At 41.9% G+C, this 21211-nt stretch overlaps 1 protein-coding gene across 5 annotated transcripts in view; it reads right to left on the bottom strand.

The window, feature by feature from the left end:
• The window catches only part of COL6A3 (collagen type VI alpha 3 chain), a 110469-nt gene extending 90358 nt beyond the window's left edge, over positions 1-20111 (bottom strand). For all 5 annotated transcript variants that reach the window (XM_038748713.1, XM_038748708.1, XM_038748709.1 and 2 more), the window contains exon 1: positions 19812-20111. The gene's annotated coding sequence lies outside the window, so the exon portion shown is untranslated. The remainder of the gene's footprint in view (positions 1-19811) is intronic.
• Between the last annotated feature and the right edge of the window lie 1100 nt (positions 20112-21211).

Genomic DNA, 21211 nt, shown 5'->3' with positions numbered 1-21211 from the left:
CTGTGTGACCTTGGGCAAATCACTTCACTTCTCTGTGCCTCAGTTACCTCATCTGTAAAATGGGGATTGAGACTGTGAGCCCCAAATGGGACAGGAACTATAACCCATTTGATTTGCCTGTATCCACCCCACCTCTTAGTACAGTGCCTGGCATATAGCAAGTGCTTAACAAATACCATTATTATTATTACAGTTATTACAATACAACATTGTTAGAGGACACATTCCCTGTCCACAATGAGCTTGCAGTCTAGTAAGTTCCCACAAACCAATCCTGACATTTTAGAGAGGAGTCATCTAGCATCCTTACTTTTTTTTATGGTATATTTTAAGCACTTACTATCTGCCAAGCACTCTACTAAGCTCTAGGGTAGATACAAAGTAATCAGGTTGGACAACGTCTCTATCCCACATGGGGCTCATAGTCTTAATCCTCATTTTACAGATAATGTAAATGAGCACAGAGAAGTTAAGTGACTTGCCCAAAGAATACAGCAGACAAGTGGTAGAGCTGGGTTTAGAACACCTTTTCTCTTGTAATCCACGATGATCCTCTTACCTAAGAATATTTTTCCAAACCCTTCTGGAACCAACTGCTATTTGTGACCTGCAGAAATTTCTGAGTTGATGATTCCCTATACTTAGCAACAAGAATTTAAGTAGCATCTATTAAGCACTTACAGTGTCCAGAGCACAAACACACAGAGTTAGGCAAGCATGAAAAAGAAGCAAAAGCACAAGATTCCTGATTTTGAGGAGCTTTAGAGTCAAATTGGGCAGATACAAGTTATCATTAATTGAGAATGAGAGGATAGATATCAGCAATAAAGAGATGTTAATAAATCTGCAACACATGAATAAACAGGTAAATATTTTAGAGATGAGATGCCTTCAGAGTTGCTATGCCCAGAAAGTTAGGAGGATTATCTGCGAAACTCAAGGTCTACAAGAGAATTTTCACTGCAATGAATTTCTTCTAAAAAGATAAATGAATAAGAGGAATTTGGGGACGATCAAGTAAAAAGCAATTGGCCTCTTTATTATGTCAATTGTCTCACAGAATTCTGATCATTAAACCAGTAAAAGGAACTAGAATAAATTCCCAATCCTTTGATTCATTTATTCATTCATTCAATCATATTTATTGAGTGCTTACTGTGTGTGCAAAGCACTGTACTAAGCACTTAGGAGAGTGCAATATAACAATAAACAGACACATTCCCTGTGTTATCCACGTGTGAAAGGATAGAGGCAGCAAATGCTCAAGAACAAATTTCCAGATATTAAGGAAAATTAAAAATATTTCAATATTTGATTTTTACAACAATAGTTGGTCTCTACAACTAATCTGAGGTGGCACATGCAGGAGAAAGAAATTAACACCTGACATCCTGAAAGAGGAAAACTAACAGACAGAAAGTGAAGAGAGGAGTAACTACAGTAAAGAGTGAAAGACAAAGCAGATGAGGGAAGAAGAGATAAGAAGATGATACAGAACAGAGTAGAGACTTGTGTGAAGGGAACAGTGGAATGACTTTGGAAGAGCATTTAGTACTTTTTGCTGAAATTTTCAGAGAAGATTGGTTGAAAGGGATGTAAGAGAAGGAGTAGCAGAAGAGAAGATGACATTTGGCATCCTTTCAGGGAAGGGCTCTGATGAATTGACAGTGAGAAGAGGAGGGAAAGAAGAAATTCAGCGACTTTAAAATCATAGTTCAGTGCCTGATGTTTGACCCTCCTTTGCTATTTTGCTGGAGGGATTGGAATCAAAAGATTACAGGAGCCAGTCTGAGAAGAAAGAAAGCTGAAAAGCAAAGTTGACAAAATCCTGTGAAAGAGAAAACCTAAAAATTTTGCAAAGATATTATTATTACTATTATTATGGTTGTTGTTATATTTGTTAAGTGCTTACTATGTGTCAAGCACTGTTCTAAGCATTGGAGTAGATACAACTTAATCAGGTCAAACACAGGTCCTGTCCCACATGAGGCTCACAGTCTAAGTAGGAAGGAGAACACGTCTTGAATCCTCATTTTTTACAGTTGAGGAAACTGAGGCACAGATAAGTTAAGTGAATTGCATAACATCACACAACAAGCATTTAGCAAAGTCAGGATTAGCACCCAGCTCCTCTGACTCTCAGGTCCAAGATTTTCCCACTAGACCATGCTGCTAAAGTGAATAACTAAGATTCACTTTGTACAGGAAACCACTAATGCTACCTAGATCTTGTTCTGTGGATTCAATGATCACTAAATCTCATATGGTCTGCATAGAGGTGATAGTGGAAGCCATGGGAGTGAATAAATTATCCAAGGCAGTGGGTGTAGATGGAGAATAGAAGGAGACCCAGAACTGAACCTTAAGGGACACCCACAGTCAATCAATCAATCAATCGTATTTATTGAGCGCTTACTGTGTGCAGAGCACTGTACTAAGCGCTTGGGAAGTACAAGTTGGCAACATATAGAGACAGTCCCTACCCAACAGTGGGCTCACAGTCTAAAAGTCAGGGGGTGGGAGGCAGAGGAGGAACCTGCAGAAAAGACAGAGAATGAGCAGCCAGAGAGATAGGAGGAGAACCAGGAGAGGACAATGTCAATGAAGCTGAGGTTGGATAATGTTTCCAGGAGAAGGGGGTGGCCAACAGTGTAGAAGGCCACTGAGAGTTTGAGGAGAGTCCAGATTTCTTTACAGTGGCTGTCCCATAGACACGAGAGATGACATCACAGACTTGTACATGCATTTCCTGATTTCTTGCAGTGAAAGTATAGATGACAGTGAATGTGCCCCTTAATTTCTATCCAGAGAGCACAGCTCAGTGTGGTTACAGTAAGCATTCCAGTCCATGTCCCCAGCTTCCCGTCTAAGAGGGACTCCATAGAACCTCCCACATAGGTCACAGTGGTTGGTGTTGACATTTTGAAATCTCCAAATTCCAGAATACTCATCTAAACTCCACTGTTTCCTATTTTGAATATTTCATATCTTTGGGGAATTTGGAACACTTATAAGATATACTCTCTGGATATGTATCCTGGCTCCAAAAAAAAAAAAAGGAGAATTGATAAATTTGGGATGATTTCCCAAAGGAAGTATGCAAACCAGAATGGGATTAAAGTTTGCCTTCTACAGAAAACAGGCCAGTGAAATACATCAGAAGCAAAATAATACATGAGAAGTAGCATGGCCTACTGGAAAAAGCACAGGCCTGGGAGTCAGAGGACCTGAGTTCTAATCTCAGCTCTGCCATTTGCTTGCTGTGTGACCCTGGGCAAGTCACCTAACTTTTCTGTGCCTCAGTTTCCTCAACTGTTCTCCCTCCTACCTAGACTGTAAGGCCCATGTGGGACAGAGATTGTGTCTAACCTGGTTGAATGGTATCTTCCTCAGCAGTTCGAACAATGCTTGACACATAGTGTTTAGCAATAACAATAATAATATCAGTATGACAATAACAGTAGCAAAATGAAGTTTCCTTTCCTGTGTTGATTTTGGAGGTTAGATTTTTCTTGATGGTTTGAATTAGATTGTTGAACTAGAAGGGGAAAACATAAAGGGGAAGAATTGCAGTAAACCCACAGAGTGTCAAGTTGAATGAAGCAATTGTCTGATAAGGTTTTCACTGACTGATGATGGTTTTGACTAAGAGTTTACCATGTACTGGGCACTGTGAAAAGGTCTGAAGTAAAGACATGTAAACAGTTCATGCCCAGTCTCTTTCCCACAGGGGACTTACCAAAGTTTCATTCTGTAAACTCCCTTTGAGGATGAACAGGGAAACAAAGAAGATTTCTTTGATCATCTTGGAATTGCAAATGGAGCTCCTGAGAGCTAGTGTAGAATATGTAGATTAACAAAAATAACGAGATCCTAATTCAAATCCCATTTTCTAGTTTGCACAGCATTATTGCCTATATACTGGGGGAAGAACAGTTCTATATTTTGGAAATGTGAGAGCTTTGAAAGTTTTAGAAATTCACTAGAAAGACAGTCTGACTCAGGGAAATAAAATAGGGCTCTGAAGGAGGAAATTTAAGTTCTCATCCTAGCTCTGCTACTGACCAGCTTTGTAACTCTGGGCAGGTCACTTAACCTAACTGTGACTCAGTTACCTCAACTGTAAAATGGGGAGAAGTTATCTGCTCTGCCGTGAGACTGTGAACCTCCTTGTGTGATGAAGACTACGTCTTATCTGATTTGTTTGTATCTACCTCAGCCCTTAGAACAGTTTTTGGCATTGCGTAAGCACTTAATAATACCACAGTTATTTAGTATCTTCCACTTTTTTCCTGCATCTCTTCTTCTTTGCATCTCTCTCATGTACATTCCCTCACCCACACAGGACATGCATACACTATCCCCACCTTCCAAACCCTCCTAAAATCACATCTCCTCCAGACTAAGCTCTTTATTTCCCTGATCTGCCCTCCCCTCTTCATTGACTATGCACTTGGCTGGGTATCCCTTAAGAAGCACTTTGACACTCACCCCAGTCCTACAGCACTGAAGTAAATATTCTTCTAAACTGCTATTTTCTCTATCCCTAAGGTATTTTAATGTCTGTCTCCTCTTGTAGATAGCAAGCTCCTTGTGGGCAGGACTCGTTTCTACCAATTCTGTTGGATTTTACTTTCCCAAGTGCATAGAACAGTGCTCTGCATGCAGTAAGTGCCCAATAAATACCATTGATTGATCAAGTAATGGAAATAGCACAGGCCCAGGAGCCAGAGAACCTGGATTATAATCCCCAACCCACCTCTTGTCTGCTGTGTGATCATGGGCAAGTCACCTCAGTTCCTCAGTTCTCTCATCTGAAAAATGGGAATGCAATGCCTGATCTCTCTCCTACTAAGACTGCCCCATATGAGTCCTGAATATCTTGCATCCACCCCAGTGCTTAATACTGTGCTTGAAAACATAGCAACCGCTTAACAAACCTTCTATTAACAAACCTTAACGCCTTCTGTTCTCTATCTACACTCACTCCCTTGGTGAACTCATTCACTCCCACAGCTTCAACTGTCATCTCTACGCCGATGACACCCAAATCTACATCTCTGCCCCTGCTCTCTCTCCCTCCCTTCAGGCTCATGTCTCCTCCTGCCTTCAAGACATCTCCATCTGGATGTCTGCCCACCATCTAAAACTCAATATGTCCGAGACTGAACTCCTCATCTTCCCTCCCAAACCCTGCCCTCTCCCTGACTTTCCCATCACTGTTGACGACACTACCATCCTTCCCATCTCACAAGCCCGCAACGTTGGTGTCATTCACCCCACACATCCAATCCATCACCAAAACCTGCCAGTCTCACCTCCACAACATTGCCAAGATCCACCCTTTCCTCTCCATCCAAACCGCTACCTTGCTGGGTCAATCTCTCATCCTATCTTGACTGGATTGCTGCATCAGCCTCCTCTCTGATCTCCCATCCTCCTGTCTCTCCCAACTTCAGTCTATACTTTGCTCTACTGCACAGATTATCTTTGTACAGAAATGCTCTGGGCATGTCACTCCCCTCCTCAAAAATCTCCTGTCAACCCATGAATCAAGCAAAAACTCCTCACTCGTGGCTTCAGGGCTCTCCATCACCTCACCCCCTCCTACCTCACATCCCTTCTCTCCTTCTACAGCCCAGCCCACACCCTCTGCTCCTCTGCCACTAGCCTCCTCACTGTGCCTCATTCTCACCTGTCCCACCATCAAACCCCAGCCCACGTCCTTCCCCTGGCTTGGAATGCCCTCCCTCCACACATCTGCCAAGCTAGCTCTCTTCCTCCCTTCAAAGCCCTACTGAGAGCTCACCTCCTCCAGGAGGCCTTCCCAGACAGAGCCCCCTCCTTCCTCTCCCCCTCCTCCTCCTTCCCCTCCCCACAGCACTTGTATATATTTGTACAGATTTATTACTCTATTTATTTTCCTTGTACATATTTACTATTCTATTTATTTTGTTAATGATGTGCATATAGCTATAATTCTATCTGTTCTGACGATTTTGACTCCTGTTTATATGTTTTGTTTTGTTGTCTGTCTCCCCATTCTAGACTGTGAGCCCGTTGTTGGGCAGGGATTGTCTCTATATGTTGCCAACTTGTACTTCACAAGTGCTTAGTACAGTGCTCTGCACTCAATAAATATGATTGAATGAATGAATGAATGAACATTATTATTATTATTATTTGATTGATTGGTCATCTGTTTCAGAGCCATCTTTCAAATGATGTTGCCCCATGGGATATAGAAATGGAAAATGGTAAATTTAACACCCTTAAGGTTTGTCAGCAGTTTAATATTTTTCTAGAATCTTTAAGAAAGATTGAGAAAGCTCTCTCCAGTAAACAGTTATGCCCCCTTACTTCAGAAAGATCATCAATACTCTTCAGATATCACAAAAGACTTACCAGTATCTCCTTTGACTCCATCTATGAGCATGCAGAAAAAAATTCCCCAGTCTGGCAGTGACACACATTTGATGAACTCTATATTCTGTAGATGTGCTCTGTTTCTAACTCTCTATCCTAAGAGCCACAGGCACAGCTGAAGTAGAAGCAGGTGTGGGTTGTGATATCACAGTGTATTTGAATCTATTCCAGTCATTAATATGGACACATTTTAGAGGGCCTCCAGGAAAGAGCAATAATATAATAATGATAGCATTTATTAAGCACTTACTATGTGCAAAGCACTGTTCTAAGCACTGGGGAAGTTACAAGGTGATCAGGTTGTCCCACAGGGGGCTCACAGTCTTAATCCCCGTTTTACAGATGAGGAAACTGAGGCACAGAGAAGTTAAGTGACTTGCCCAAAGTCACACAGTGAGCAATTGGTGGAACGGGATTTGAGCCCATGATCTCTGACTCCAAAGCCCATGCTCTTTCCACTGAGCCACACTGCTTCTCAGGCATTCATTTTCTTTATTAATGTTTTGTGAGTTGCAGGTATCTGACAACAGTCTAGCACCATCTTCCAGGCAGCTGATGAGAATCATCTGACCTTAGAAATTGTATTCAGCCCCTACAATTTATGCCGGCTTTATTTCCTACCACTCCATTCCTCTGCATTTACCTTTTCCACCAGGCTTAGAGGAGACAAGCATCCATGGGAACATCAGGACTCTCCCGGGGAGAGCCAAAGAAAAAAGGAGAAGAAAAGAGAAAGGGAGAATTTCCATTTCTTTTGGGCCACTCTCTGATTCATTTGATCCACCCTAATTTCTGTGAGCTATCAGATGTTCTTTACCCTCTGGCTCTGGAGCGTTTCACATGGTTCAGTGGCCAAGAAACCAGACCAACAGAGAAGAGAATGAAGTTTAACAAGCTGGCAGCTAACATGGAGAGAGAAGGATCTCTCAGCTGCAAGCTAGCCACTAATCCATATTATCAAGAAAACATTATTTTCCGTACTGTATGTTGCCCAGAATCCTTTATACTACTGTCCCCAACTCATGGCCATGAGGACCAATACTGTCAATCAGAAGTCACACCATGGTTCCCACAGAGTGGGGGATGCACAAGACGTATTCTGGAAATAATCGCCATTAGAATATGAGGCCAATTCCAAGTCCAACTCATATTCCCTATTACAACCCTGTGCTCCTCTAATGGAAATGTGCTTTCTGTATCCTAATCTCATCTATCCCACTGCTGACTCCTTGCCCACATCCTCCCTTGGGCCTGAAACTTCCTCACCCTTCATATCCTGCAGACAACCAGTCTCCACACCTTCAAAACCTTCCTAAAATCACGTCTCTGCCCAGAGGCCTTTCCTGACTAAGCCCTTTATTTCCCCATCTGCCTTCCCTCTACATTGACTATGTACTTGGCTTTGTACCCCTTAAATACTCACCTCATTCCCATGACTCTTATATCTATCTATCTATCTATCTATCTATCTATCTATCTATCTATCTATCTTTATATCCTTATCCTTATATCCTTATATCCATGGCTCTTATAGCCATATATATATCTTATATATCATATATATATCCTTATACTCTTGTATGTCCCCTATCTGTAATTTATTTTCTTGCCTGTCTCCCACTGTCAACCATAAGCTCCTTGCAGGCAGGGATCACATCTATGTACTCTATTTTACTGTACTTTCCCAAGCACTTAGTACAGTGCTCTGGATGCAGTAAACAATAAATACTGTTGATGGATTGATTGATTTCCTCTTAGTCTAATAAGAGCTACGTGGAACCAAATTGAACAAGCCATCTTCATAAAGTTCTAGAAACATAACTAAGACTAGGAGCTCTGCCATTTCTCAATCAGATCCATGGCCTTCCCAATTCAGGATTCTTTCTCCATCAGTGCACTCGGAGGAATGTGGGCTGGTTGCTCTCCTTGACATCTTTCCCTCAATCAATCAATCAGTCAATCAGTCGCCCTCTAGATGACAAGCTTGTTGTGGGCAGGAAATGTGTTTATTATTATATTGTACTCTCCCAAGAGCTTGGTACAGTGCTCTGTGCATAGTAAGCCCTCAATAAATATGACTGAATGAATGAAAGGATATCATTCATTCATTCATTCATTCAATACTATTTATTATGCATTTACTGTGTGCAAAGCATAGATGGCAAGCTCATTACAGCAGAGAATGTCCACAAATTCCATTGTATTGTACTCTCCCAAGTGGTTAGTACGGTGCTCTGCATATAGTAATGCTCAATAAAAACCACCGATTGATTGAGAGATTGCTCTCCTTGACATCTTCAGGGATGGGGTGGTCCATCTAATACCCCTAATTATCCCTCTCCATCTCTAATTTTCTCCCTAGTAAGTCATTATAAACCACATGTCCTATAATTTATTAAAATCCTCCTTGAACCAACTGATATTTTCAGCCGCCTATCTTCTTGTGGAAATAAATTCCTCTGGTCTTTCCCTAAACCACCAAACCATAAGAATCTTGTTTCCTTTAATCCTTCTGACAAAGAACAATGTTACATTAAGTCCAGTTAGATTTTTGAACTATTGGAGTGTTGATATTTAAACTTTCTATTAATAAAATATTGAAATTGTATAGCCAAAAATATCTGTAGTCTCCGAGTGAGGGTTGGACTAAGTCAAGGATGAGCAGTCCCCCTCTAGAAGACAAGCTTGTTGTAGGCAGGGAATGTGTTTATTATTATATTGTACTCTCCCAAGAGCTTGGTACAGTGCTCTGTGCATAGTAAGCCCGCAATAAATACGACTGAATGAATGAAAGGATATCATTCATTCATTCATTCAATACTATTTATTACACATTTACTGTGTGCAAACCATAGATGGCAAGCTCATTACGGAAGAGAATGTCCACAAATTCCAACGTACTGTACTCTCCCAAGTGGTTAGTACGGTGCTCTGCGCATAGTAACACTCAATAAAAACCACCGATTGACTGAAGGAAAGACAGGGATTGAAAACAAAATGTTAAATACATTAGATGATCCACCCACAATCATCAGATTGGATATCCAGAAACAGTGAGACTTTTCTTCCAAACTTCCTGTTGCCATAGTGAAGAGACTGAATCAGAGGTTGGATATATAACAGGTCTGTCCCAGGAACAGTCTTAAATACCAGATTCCCCAAGCTGCTGCTGTTGCTGGTAGGATGTTGTAGTAAAGAAAAAGACATTGTCGATCACTACTGTGGTTAGGCAGATTCAAACCGAGATGATTAGCCTGTGGTGAGCTGAAATGGCCTCCTCTGAGCAGCTTGTGTAACATGGTGGACCAGATAATCATCAGCGCTCCTGAATTCTCTCAGTGATCCAACTCAATTTTATTGGATTAGCCAGATCATTTCTATGGCCCGATTTTTAATGCATTTTATGCTGCCTTAAAGACTCTGGAAAGCTGATTGGAAAGCTGGCTCTATTGGTGTTTTTCCTCTATCACATTAATGACAAACCAAAATGGGAATATATGCTGTTTTTCTCCTGGAAGTGTATTTCATGGAGATCATTCTATTCACACAACAAGCAACAGATGTTTGGGAAGCTCAAGAGATGCAGTTCTTCTGAGGCAGCTCAGATTTGGGAGCCAAAAGACCTGGGTTTTTATTAATAATGGAATAATGACTATAATAATAATAATGATAACAAGGCAGAGGCCCAGTAGTCCACAGATTATCTCAGTTGCCATTATATTGCATAGTGGGAAAACTTAGCCCTGCCTCTGCAGAATCTGATTTTCTGGTACTGAATGTTTCACTTCATAAGAAAAAGCATTAATATTCAGAGTGGGTCAAAAGGGAAGGCTCCTTATGCTGGTCACATATGTTTCCACCTGTGAGGTTGTCAAGGGCTGGACAAATGTGGAGACTCAATACTAGTAATATCAATCTAGAAGAGGTAGATAAAGAAATAATCAGGTCAGATGAGTCCATGCCCCACATAAGGCTCCTAGCCTACAGGGCTTCTGCCATGTATGGTGAGTCAATTAATTTCCCTGGGCTGGTTTGCTCCACTGCCATGTGGGGATTTTTATCACTTCCATTCCTTTTCTTAGTAAATTGCAGAAAAGATCAAATGAGAGCATTGATGTGGAATGACTTTGAAAAAATTAAAAAGCACTGTACAAAATTCAAGATGCTATTACTAGAATTATTTTTGGCAGAACTGGCTAAACATGTTGTTCCAATGGCCATCTGTGTGGAGCGAGTGTGGTTTTTGGGTTGCCATTGTACAAGGGGGAAAGGGATAGCCAGTCTTCTATACAACCCATAAATACAGCAGAGAAGTGCTGTGATAGGCTTGACCAGTGCAGAAATAATAATAATAATGACAGTATTTACAGCATTCATTAATTCATTCAATCATATTTATTGAGCACTTACTGTGTGCAGAGCACTGTACTAAGCACTTGGGAAGTACAAGTTGGCAACATATAGAGACGGTCCCTACCCAACAGTGGGCTCACAGTCTAGAAGGGGGAGACAGACAACAAAACAAAACATATTAACAAAATAAAATAAATAGAATAGTAAATATGCACAAGTAAAATAGAGTAATAAATATGTACAAACATATATACAGGTGCTGTGGGGAGGGAAAGGAGGTAAGGCAGGGGGATGGGGAGGGAGGGAGGGGAACAGGAAGGGGGGGCTCAGTCTGGGAAGGCCTCCTGGAGGAGGGGAGCTCTCAGTAGGGCTTTGAAGGGACGAAGAGAGCTAGCTTGGCGGATGTGCGGAGGGAAGGCATTCCAGGCCATGGGGAGGATGTCAGCCTGGGGTCAATGGTGGGACAGGAGAGAACCAGGCACAGTGATGAGGTTAGTGGCAGAGAAGTGGAGGGTGCGGGCTGGGCTGTAGAAGGAAAGAATGGAGGTGAGGTAGGAGGGAGCGAGGTGATGGAGAGCCTTGAAGCCGAGAGTGAGGAGTTTTTGCCTGATGTGTAGGTTGATTAGTAGCCACTGGAGATTTTTGAGGCAGGGAGTAACATGCCCAGAGTGTTTCTGCACAAAGATGATCTGGGCTACAGCCTGAAGTATAGACTGAAGTGGGGAGAGACAGGAGGATGGGAGAACAGAGAGGAAGCTGATGCAGTAATCCAGTCGGGATAGGATGAGAGATTGAACCAGCAGGATAGCGGTTTGGATGGAGAGGAAAGGGTGGATCTTGCCGAGTTGTGGAGGTGAGACCGGCAGGTTTTGGTGACGGATTGGATGTGAGGGATGAATGAGAGAGCAGAGTTGAGGATGACAGCAAGGTTGCAGGCTTGTGAGATGGGAAGGATGGTAATGCCATCAACAGTGATGGGAAAGTCAGGGAGAGGGCAGGGTTTGGGAGGGAAGATAAGGAGTTCAGTCTTGGACATATTGAGTGTTAGATGGTGGGCAGACATCCAGATGGAGATATCTTGAAGGCAGGAGGAGACACGAGCCTGAAGGGAGGGAGAGAGAGCAGGGGCAGAGATGTAGATTTGGGTGTCATCAGCGTAGAGATGATAGTTGAAGCCATGGGAGCGAATGAGTTCACCAAGGGAGTGAGTGTAGATAGAGAACAGAAGGGGACTGTGTGCCAAAAACTATGCTAATCAATGGAATAGATACAAGATATTCCAATTGAACACAGCCTCTGCCATGTATACAGACCACTTAGTGTAGGGGGGACAGAGAAATACACTTAGATGGGAATAAGGAGGCCCAGTCCACAGACCCTCTCAGCTGTATTTTTTTGCATAGCAGGCAAACTTATCCCCAACTCTGTAGAATCTGATTTTCTAGTACTGAATGTTTTTCTTCATAAGAAAAAGCATTAAAATTCACAGAGTGGGTCAATCAATCAATCAATCAATCATATTTATTGAGCGCTTACTGTGTGCAGAGCACTGTACTAAGCACTTGGGAAGTACAAGTTGGCAACATATAGAGACAGTCCCTACCCAACAGTGGGCTCACAGTCTAAAAGGGTCAACAGGTAAAGCTTCTTAGGTTAAAATCACATATGTTTCCACCTGTAACATTGTCTGAGCCAGAGCCTGAGCCACTTCCTGAACCAGAGAAGCAGCATGGCTCAGTAGGAAGAGCCCTGGCTTTGGAGTCAAAGGTCATGGGTTCAAATCATGGTTCTGCCTATTGTCAGCTGTGTGATTTTGGGCAAGTTACTTCACTTCTCTGTGCCTCAGTTACCTCATCTGTAAAATGGGGATTTAAGACTGTGAGCTCCCCATGGGACAACCTGATCACCTTGTAACCTCCCCAGTGCTTAAAACTGTCCTTTGCACATAGTAAGCACTTAATAAATGCCATTATTATTATTATTATTATTATTATTATTATTGTCAAGGGCTGGAAAAATGTGGAGACTAAGTACTAGTAATATCAATCTAATTCATTAAAGCAAGATTCATTTATTCGATGATATTTATTGAGCACTTAACTGTATGCAAAGCACTGTATGGGAGAGTACACTATAACAGTAAACAGACACATTCCCTACCCACAACGAGCTCACAGTCTAGAGGGGGAGATGGATGTTAGTATGGATAAATTACAAGATATTTTCCTATATTGCAATTTGGTTGACATTGACTGGAGACCATGAAATATTGCATTAGAAACAGGACCTCATGACTTGGGATTTGAAACCAAACTTGAAAGATTTTCTTTCCCAAGGCAATTTGAATCATTGAAATTAGTTCTCATGAACATTAATTACATTTTAAACCCGTCCAAAGGTCCCTTTTTCTTTTTCCAAGTCTGGAAATCCCTTTCTAAAAATATCACCCATAAGGAATCCATTCTCAAACAAAGGCTTCAAGGCATCCAGCACTCCCACTGAAGATATTCATTTGTCTGATTCATGCACCTCCCTTCTGAACCAGGGAGTTCCTCCTATTAAGGCTTGTAGACTATTTAACTCATAACTGTCCATCTCAAAATGGTAGAAATGCCCAGAAGCTACCAGAATGAGAGGGGTGTTTGTTTGATGAATAGAAGTGGCACCATTCAGAGTCATTAAAGGTCTTTCTTGTCTGGCCGTTCCCCTTCCTTGGCTCATTGCTAGGAGAGGGGTTGCCTGCCTCTTCCCTTTTCAATAGTGTTGGGCAGGAAGAGACACTATGATTCTTCCTCAGGGAAGAGTCTTGAAGGCTTACTTTCTTTCTCCCTTCAAGTTAGGGTAGCCAAAGAAGAAAAAGGATATATCAAATGGTTTCCAAGTGCAGAATTTCTTAGATGGTCAAACCCCATTTGAAAATGTATGAAGAAGCTAGTCATTTTGCCCTAAGTGAATTATTCAGGGAGCATTGGAGAGAAAGCCTGCAGGGGCACCTCATTAGAAGTTGTTGTTCAAAGCTACCCTCCCCAACTGCCTCTGCAGTTTAGCTCACTTTCTCTCAGTGCAGCTCCTAAAACGGCGGAAGAAAGGAGATGTGACTTATCATCTTTCGGGCTGTCAGCTCGAGATGCGTTTGATGGCAGATTCAGAACTTTGTTTCAACTCTTGCAGCCAAGAACCGAGGGTTCCAATATCTAACTTTTGCTTCCCCCTGCTGGACGCCTCGTTTGACAACGATGAGATGCTGTGGTTTACCAATCAGTCAATCGTACGTATTGAGCGTTTACTGTGTGCAGAGCACTGAACTAAGCGCTTGGGAGACTTCACTACAACACAGACACATTCCCTGCCCTCGTAGGCACTCCTGGCCTTCCAGGTGTCCAGGCAAAATTGGAACAAATTATACCAGAAACTTTCCAACAGAACCTGGTAAGATAATAACCATTGATGGGAAAAAAGAAATTCTTTAAGCATTGTTTCCTTGGAGCAAAGAAGGAAACTTTGAACACTTTTATGCCGCATCTGTTGCAGAAGGTTGACAAGCCAAGGCTTGGGCTGCATAGTGATTTCCTAGGAACCCAAATGATGCATTGCTGTTGTAGCTTGGAAGGGGGAATCAGCATAACGATTGCCCAAGTTAGTGGAGTTGCTTATTAATAATAATAAAAATGACTATGGTAATTGTTAAATGCTTACTATGTGCCAGGCAGTGTATTAAGTGATGGAAAAGATACAAGTAATTGGATTGGACACAGTCTCTGTCCCACACTGGTTTCATAGTCTTAATCCCCATTTTACAGATGAGGTAACTGAGACACAGAGAAGTAAAATCACTTGCCCTAGGTCACACAGCAGGCAGGTATGAGAGCTTAGAGCTAACGTCCTTCTGACTCTCAGCTCCATGCTCCATCCACTAAACCATGCTGCTTCTCCTGACACTTCCATGAAGAGCTCAATTATTTGATAATAGAAATGGTAAAATCAATCAAAGCCCCCTTCAATACTGAACATGAATTGGTCAAAGAGTTTTCACATAACCATTGCTCCAAGCAAAAGGGTGGTTCGCCTGCCAGTTAAACCACAGGACCAACACCAGAAAATCCAGCATTCAAAGTCTTCCCTACTTTACTAGGCTGGCTCACTCATAAAAAGCCAGACAATTTCAGTTTAAAATAAAATATTCATAATCAACTGACCAGAATACTCTTTTTTATTGAAAGGGAAGTGAAGTTTTTTCAGCAACTCTGATTCAGTGAGATGTTGAATTTTAAAAATCAATTGAAAATGATCAAACTCATTTTAAATGCCTTGACAATTCTTCTACAGTGTGAAAAAACAGCAAATATTGCCACTTTCTAACCACTCTTGGTCCATCCAGGGTGGGAAGACAGGCAGCAGTAACCATTTTCATAATGAGAAAAGGTTGCTTAACCTCGTGCCACTCCAAGTTGCTAGCCAAACTGGCCTTGAAATTTTGAACACAAATTTGGACTGTGAAACCTATTTGAGAAGACTCCAGAGGCTAATAAACTGGTTTCCTGGAACTTCTTCCTCAGAGACCTGAGTCATCTTCAGCTGCAGTTCCCCAGTTTCCAAATGTGAATTCATTTTGACTCAGGAGAATCACAGCTCAGAACTGTGACCAAGGGACCTGAAGTGTGGGAGTCCTTAAGGGAAGCCTATGGGAAGCTGTCACTTTTGTACAAAATGCTTCCCTGGACCCAAATGTCCCCACCCATTCTGGGGGGCTCTGAACTTCAAATGCTTCTTTGTACATAGAACACACCCAGAAATTAAGCCATGTTGAGCATTGCCAGACCACAGAATGCTGCCAGATCCTTGAATAAGGTTTACCGTTTGTTCACAAAAGTCACTCCAGCAGAAATTTCTATTTGGGTAATTTTCCTCTCTCCTATTTTCTCCACATCATGCTTTTATTCGTTCATTCATTCAATCATATTTATTGAGCACTTACTGTGTGCAGAGCACTGTACTAAGCGCTTAGGAGTACAAGTTGGCAACATATATAGATGGTCCCTACCCAACAACGGGCTCACAGTCTAGAAGGGGGAGACAGACAACAAAACAAAACATGTGGACAGGTGTGAAGTCATCAGAATTAATAGATGTAAAGCTAGATGCACATCACTAACAAAATATTCCCCCTTTTGCTAAATTATGTTTATTTGGGCTGTGTTTATGGGCAGCTCAGCAAATGAGAGTGACATGAAATCATCAGTTCCTATCATGTTTATGCTCTACTATTGTGTTCCTTTTACAATACTTTTGAATCCTATAGTTCCAGGTGACATGTAACATACTTTCTCAGAGCAGATTGCATGGAAGGCTATCAATGTGCCTACCAACTCTGCTATGTTCTCTCCCAAGCGCTTGGTACAGTGCTCTGTACACAATAAGCACTCAATAAAGTAGCACTGAATGATTGATTTAGTACCTTGGCTATTTACTGATAGCTAAAAATTTTGCAGGCAAATATTTTCAGATCAAATGATCATCCAATTTCCTTCATGCTGTACTAACTCTACAATTGATCAACATTGTTTAAAACTACCATTTGATCCATCACCAACCTGGGGATGGATCAAATGGGTCACTGACTTCAGATTGTCAATGTCCCCTTCTACCTAATCCCCACCACCAAATTTAGGAAATTTCCACATGCAGTTTACAATCCACTATAATTTAGTAGAACATAGTGCCCTCTAGGGGAAGCAGATTTAGAGTGAAATAGTTGCTCAAGTTTAATTTCACATTTAAAATTTCTTTGTTATCCAAGATGCCCCAGTTAAGTTGATAAACCTTATGAATTATACTACAGTCTTAGCATAGAGCTTTTCTTTGCCAGAGACCAAACTGCAAAATAAACCTTGTTCTCCTACAGGTTCTCCTGTATCCTCTCTGCAACTTCTGACACTGAAGCTAAAAAAAATAAACCAAGGAATGGAAAAAAGACAGGCTTCTCTTGCCAGTCCACAGTGGTTTGAGGCAAAAGCGATTTAAGGACCTTTCTAGTACATGTATGTAAAATTTTGCTGATTTCATACTTTCTTAATGTACAAAGGAATATTTTTTTTTCTCAACATTGGGGCAGTCCTTCTCAAGATTTGGATATTTGATTGCAAGGTCTTTTCTACTAACAGCCTTTCACTAAGCCTTACTCACTGGCTAACATGGGACAGAGTGAGTTTAAAAGTCAAAAAAGTAATATTGGGGTGAAACACTGCTGGAGTAACATATTCAAAAAGAAAAACGGGCATAAAACTCTACTTTGAGCCCAAGTGAATATTTAGCCCTTTTTCCAAATGGACCAGATGAAAACCAATTACCAAGTAAGACACATATCTAAAAACTACACCCACCAGGAAGACACTAAATGCCAACAGATTCCAAGGCTGACTGAGGGGTTTTTTTAAAAAGCAAAATGTAGAATTTCACATTAAACAGTGAGTATGAGCAACTCTGTCCCATAAAGGTTTTGACACCTCAACCTAGAAAGCAATGAGTCTAAATTATAAAATCCCCCTTCAGATGAAAGGCAAGGCAGAATTATTGAAAGCCCTCACCAGAAAAGAGAGTCTCTGCAGGGCTACCCTGGACTGGATTAGAGGTGGATAATCCTGGCCACCCGGAACTTTTTAGAAGACCCTTCGTAGAAATGTTTTGGTAAAGTACTGAAGCCTGTGTATGAGGTAATATGCAATATTATTTCCGAGAGTGGCAAAATTCAACCTTATACTGTTAGTATTCTTAGAGGTGGCTCCACTTCTTCCCCAGACACAAATGCGAACTGCCTCATCTCTCAACCCTCAAGTCTTCCTGCCCAGCAAAGTGAACCACAGCAAGGTGCACACTTCAGAGGATCTTCCCCCAGGATTTCAGGTACCAAACCCCAGCTTTTAGTGCAGTGCTTTGCATGGTATTTGTGATGAACACAGGACCTTTTGGGGTTTCAACATTTCCAAGCATGTTTCTTTGTAAAGAAGATTGAAACTAACATCCCATTTGAGATACGGTCTGAGTTGCATCCATCAAAGGGAATCACAGAAACTAAGGGAAAGCTGGGGAGGTGGGGGGAGGAAATGATGAAGGAAGGATCAGGATAAGTTTCAGCAGCCCAGAGTGGCTGAAGAATTGCTATTGTCCATTAAGTAGGGCAAAATCAATATCCTAAAGTCTCCTAAAGAAGTTGGAAAGCTCTGTGGGAAAAAAAGAATAGGCTTGAAGGATCAAGCTCAGAGGAAAGAATGGTCACCCCAGGAATGGTCCACTGATATCCCATTTTTGTGGTTATTCTGAATCAAGGGGGTTGGTGGCTTTGCCACTGATGTCTGCTTACCAACTAACTGAGGGGGTAAGAAAGAAGCCCTCTGTGAAGCTGAGACTATCTTTCTGAGAAGGACAGACTGAGGCACTTACAGACGCTCAGTAGAGAAAATGTCTTGTCACACATAGCCCGAGAATTCAGCATCTGTGATGCCCTGGGTATACTGAATATCCACTGGGCGCCTGTTGTTGTATGAAAATGAGGTCACCTCAATTGGTAAATTTGCTCAAATAAAATTCCTACTAGACCCGGCACAAAGTCTCTGAACTAAGTCAATCCTGTCCACCTATTTCCTTGGCAGAAGCAATTGTCCAAGGGCCACTGGCTTCATGATTCGCCTGTGAAGTCCTGGAGGGAGCCAAATCCATTTTCCAAGGACCCTGCCCTGCCACACTTCTTGACTCAATCAGTAGTATTTGTGGAGCACTTACTGTGGGCTAAACATTGTACTAAGAGCTTGGGAGAGTACACTACAGTACATAATCTCTGCCTACAAGGAGCTTACAGTCTAGAGGGGGAGGAAGACATTAAAATAAATTACAGCCATCCCAAGCCCTGAAACTGAACAGCAATGAATAATAATGACGGTATTTGTTAAGTTTACATTAATATAAATAATTAATATAATAAATAATCAGGGTAGACACAGTTCCTGTCCGACATGGAGCTCACAGTTTTAATTCCCATTTTACAGATGAGGGAACTGAGCAACAAAAAAGTGAAGTGACTTGCCGAGGGTCACACAACAGACAAGTGGCAGAATGGAATTAGAACCCAGATCCTTCTAACTCCCAGGCCCATCCTCTATCCACTACTCTGCCAATCCTAAGCCCTAAAGAAATGGAGCCCCTTTCCTCTGCCCCACTAGCCCACCCAACCAAACCCTGGCTCTACTGGGGTTCAGTTGTCCCTTAGCTTGGCAAAGAACTCGGGAAGCCATCACCGCCCTTAGATATGAAGCACCCACAAAGCCAAAGGATGGTTCCCGGGCTATCCAGCCACAATTGGATACCTCACTGCAGAAAAATCCATCATTTCTCCCAGTTGGCCCTGCCCAAAGATTCCAAACCCCAAGGAATTTCAGGCACCAGAAAGAGGCAGCGCCCATTGGCACAGACTCCTTAGTGCATGGAATCCCCTCATTCCCATCCACAGCACAAACTCTGCCCTGACCCCTTCCTCTCTTCCCCACCCCTAGATCCTCAACCATTATACTATAACATTACAGAACTTTCACAAAGTACAAACCACTAAGGTACTTTCTGAATTCACAACCTTGAAGTCCCTCAAGAAAACTGCTTGTCAAAATGGACAAATTCCAATGTTGTTTTAAAGAAAAAAACTCCTCAAATAGGACAAAATCAGGAATAAAAAGATAATCACTGATACTATGCCTATCAGCCAGGCTTCAGACAGAAAGTGAGGTGCAAGAGGGATGGGAGAGGTTCATGATGATCTTAGAACCACCACTGGACTCGAAGCAAGAAATAAGCAAACGGAAAACTGCAAACGTTTCAAGAAAGAGAGCCTGCTTATAAGAGACTTGAGAAAAAGCAATACACTCCAGATGAATCAAATGGAAAGAAAAGCAAAAAACTGCTGCAGCAGCAAATGGCTAGAAACAGTCACCTCAGTGGAAAGAGGCTTTTCCTTCTCACCACCTCCAGTTCTGAGAAAGAAAACTTACCCCTGAGCACAGTTGAAGAATGATATAGTCCTAAACGTTGCTCTTCAGGTTATCTGTGCCTCTGGTTCATATTTCTTCCTGTTACCTTCAGTTTCCTTTTCTTTTAGCTGCTTTTCTCTGCTTGGAGAAAAGGCTGGGGTGGGGAGGGGGACAGGGAGGATATGGGGTGCAGGATCTTGGGAGAACAAGCCCTTTGCCGTCCCTCTGTTTAGCTGGAGAAGTGAAGGACTCTGCTGCCTTCGATGGCAAAGGCAGCTATGAACTGGATACAGTGATCCAGTCACGGCTTCCTCCACCTCCTCCTCCGCACTGAGAGACCGACCAACCCTAAGCTAAATGAAAACAGACTCACTCAGCTTTGTTTTCTCTGGCCCCCGTTTGAGGCTGATGTCACACTTCGAATATTGCCTCCACCTCATAAGCTTGCAAGTTGGGCTCTGGAAAGGCGAACTCATGAGGAGGAGGCCATCGTGCCTTCCCTGTCTCTTTGATGCCTGGGTCCTGAGGCGAGGTGGGAGTGAAGCCAAATACACTTTGGGGAAACCCTCTGAACTTCTTCCCGGCTCGCCAAGGTTTTCAAGTCCTGTTTTCCAAGATAATCTGAAAAAGGAAAACAGGAAATGAGTCTTTCCCCACCCCCAGCCCCCAAACTGAAAATAAATGGAAATAAAAATATATGAATCAAATGCAAAAATAACTGGACATAAAGGTTCAAGTTTGTTTAGGAGTAAGTTCTTGAACATGGAAACATCCCTCAAAATTCTTCTCATGCATTAATTTATTCAATCATATTTATTAAGCACTTACTGTGTACAGAGCACTTGGGAGAATACAGTACAACAATAAACGCACATTCCCTGCCCACAACGAGCTTACAGTCTAGAGAGGTGACAGACATTAATTTAAGTAAATTACAGTTATGTACATAAGAGTTCTCCAAGTGTTCTTTAAGCTCCTTGGGCTTATGTTAATAAAGATGGTTTTCTTTGTAAAGAAATAGGCACAATGATAAGATGAGGATACTTCTATTTTATAAGTTGTTACCAGTCAGCTCAAGTCATATGTACTCTGAAACGTTCAGTCAGCTCAAGTTGTATTTACTCTGAAACGTTCTATCCAACAACTTCATCGCCTGTGGAGTAATCTTTTGCTGGAAATGGCTAGCTGAAAACACCATTTGTCATTAAGCACCTATCTGGGTTTTTAATGGTTATATTTTATCTCAAGATGATTTTACAACTACGTTCAAACTGTAAATATTGATAAATAAGTGATAAGTGGGTTTGCTACACGTGGCAAACCCAACCTGTCAATCAGTGGTATTTTTTGAGCACTTACTCTCTGCAGAGAACTGTACTAAATGCTTTAAAAAATGGTATTGGTTAAGCACTTACTATGTG

The sequence above is a fragment of the Tachyglossus aculeatus genome, chromosome 7 (assembly GCF_015852505.1).
Source record: "Tachyglossus aculeatus isolate mTacAcu1 chromosome 7, mTacAcu1.pri, whole genome shotgun sequence".
In the NCBI taxonomy this organism is placed as follows: Eukaryota; Metazoa; Chordata; class Mammalia; order Monotremata; family Tachyglossidae; genus Tachyglossus; species Tachyglossus aculeatus.
This window is presented reverse-complemented; position numbering and strand designations above follow the sequence as displayed.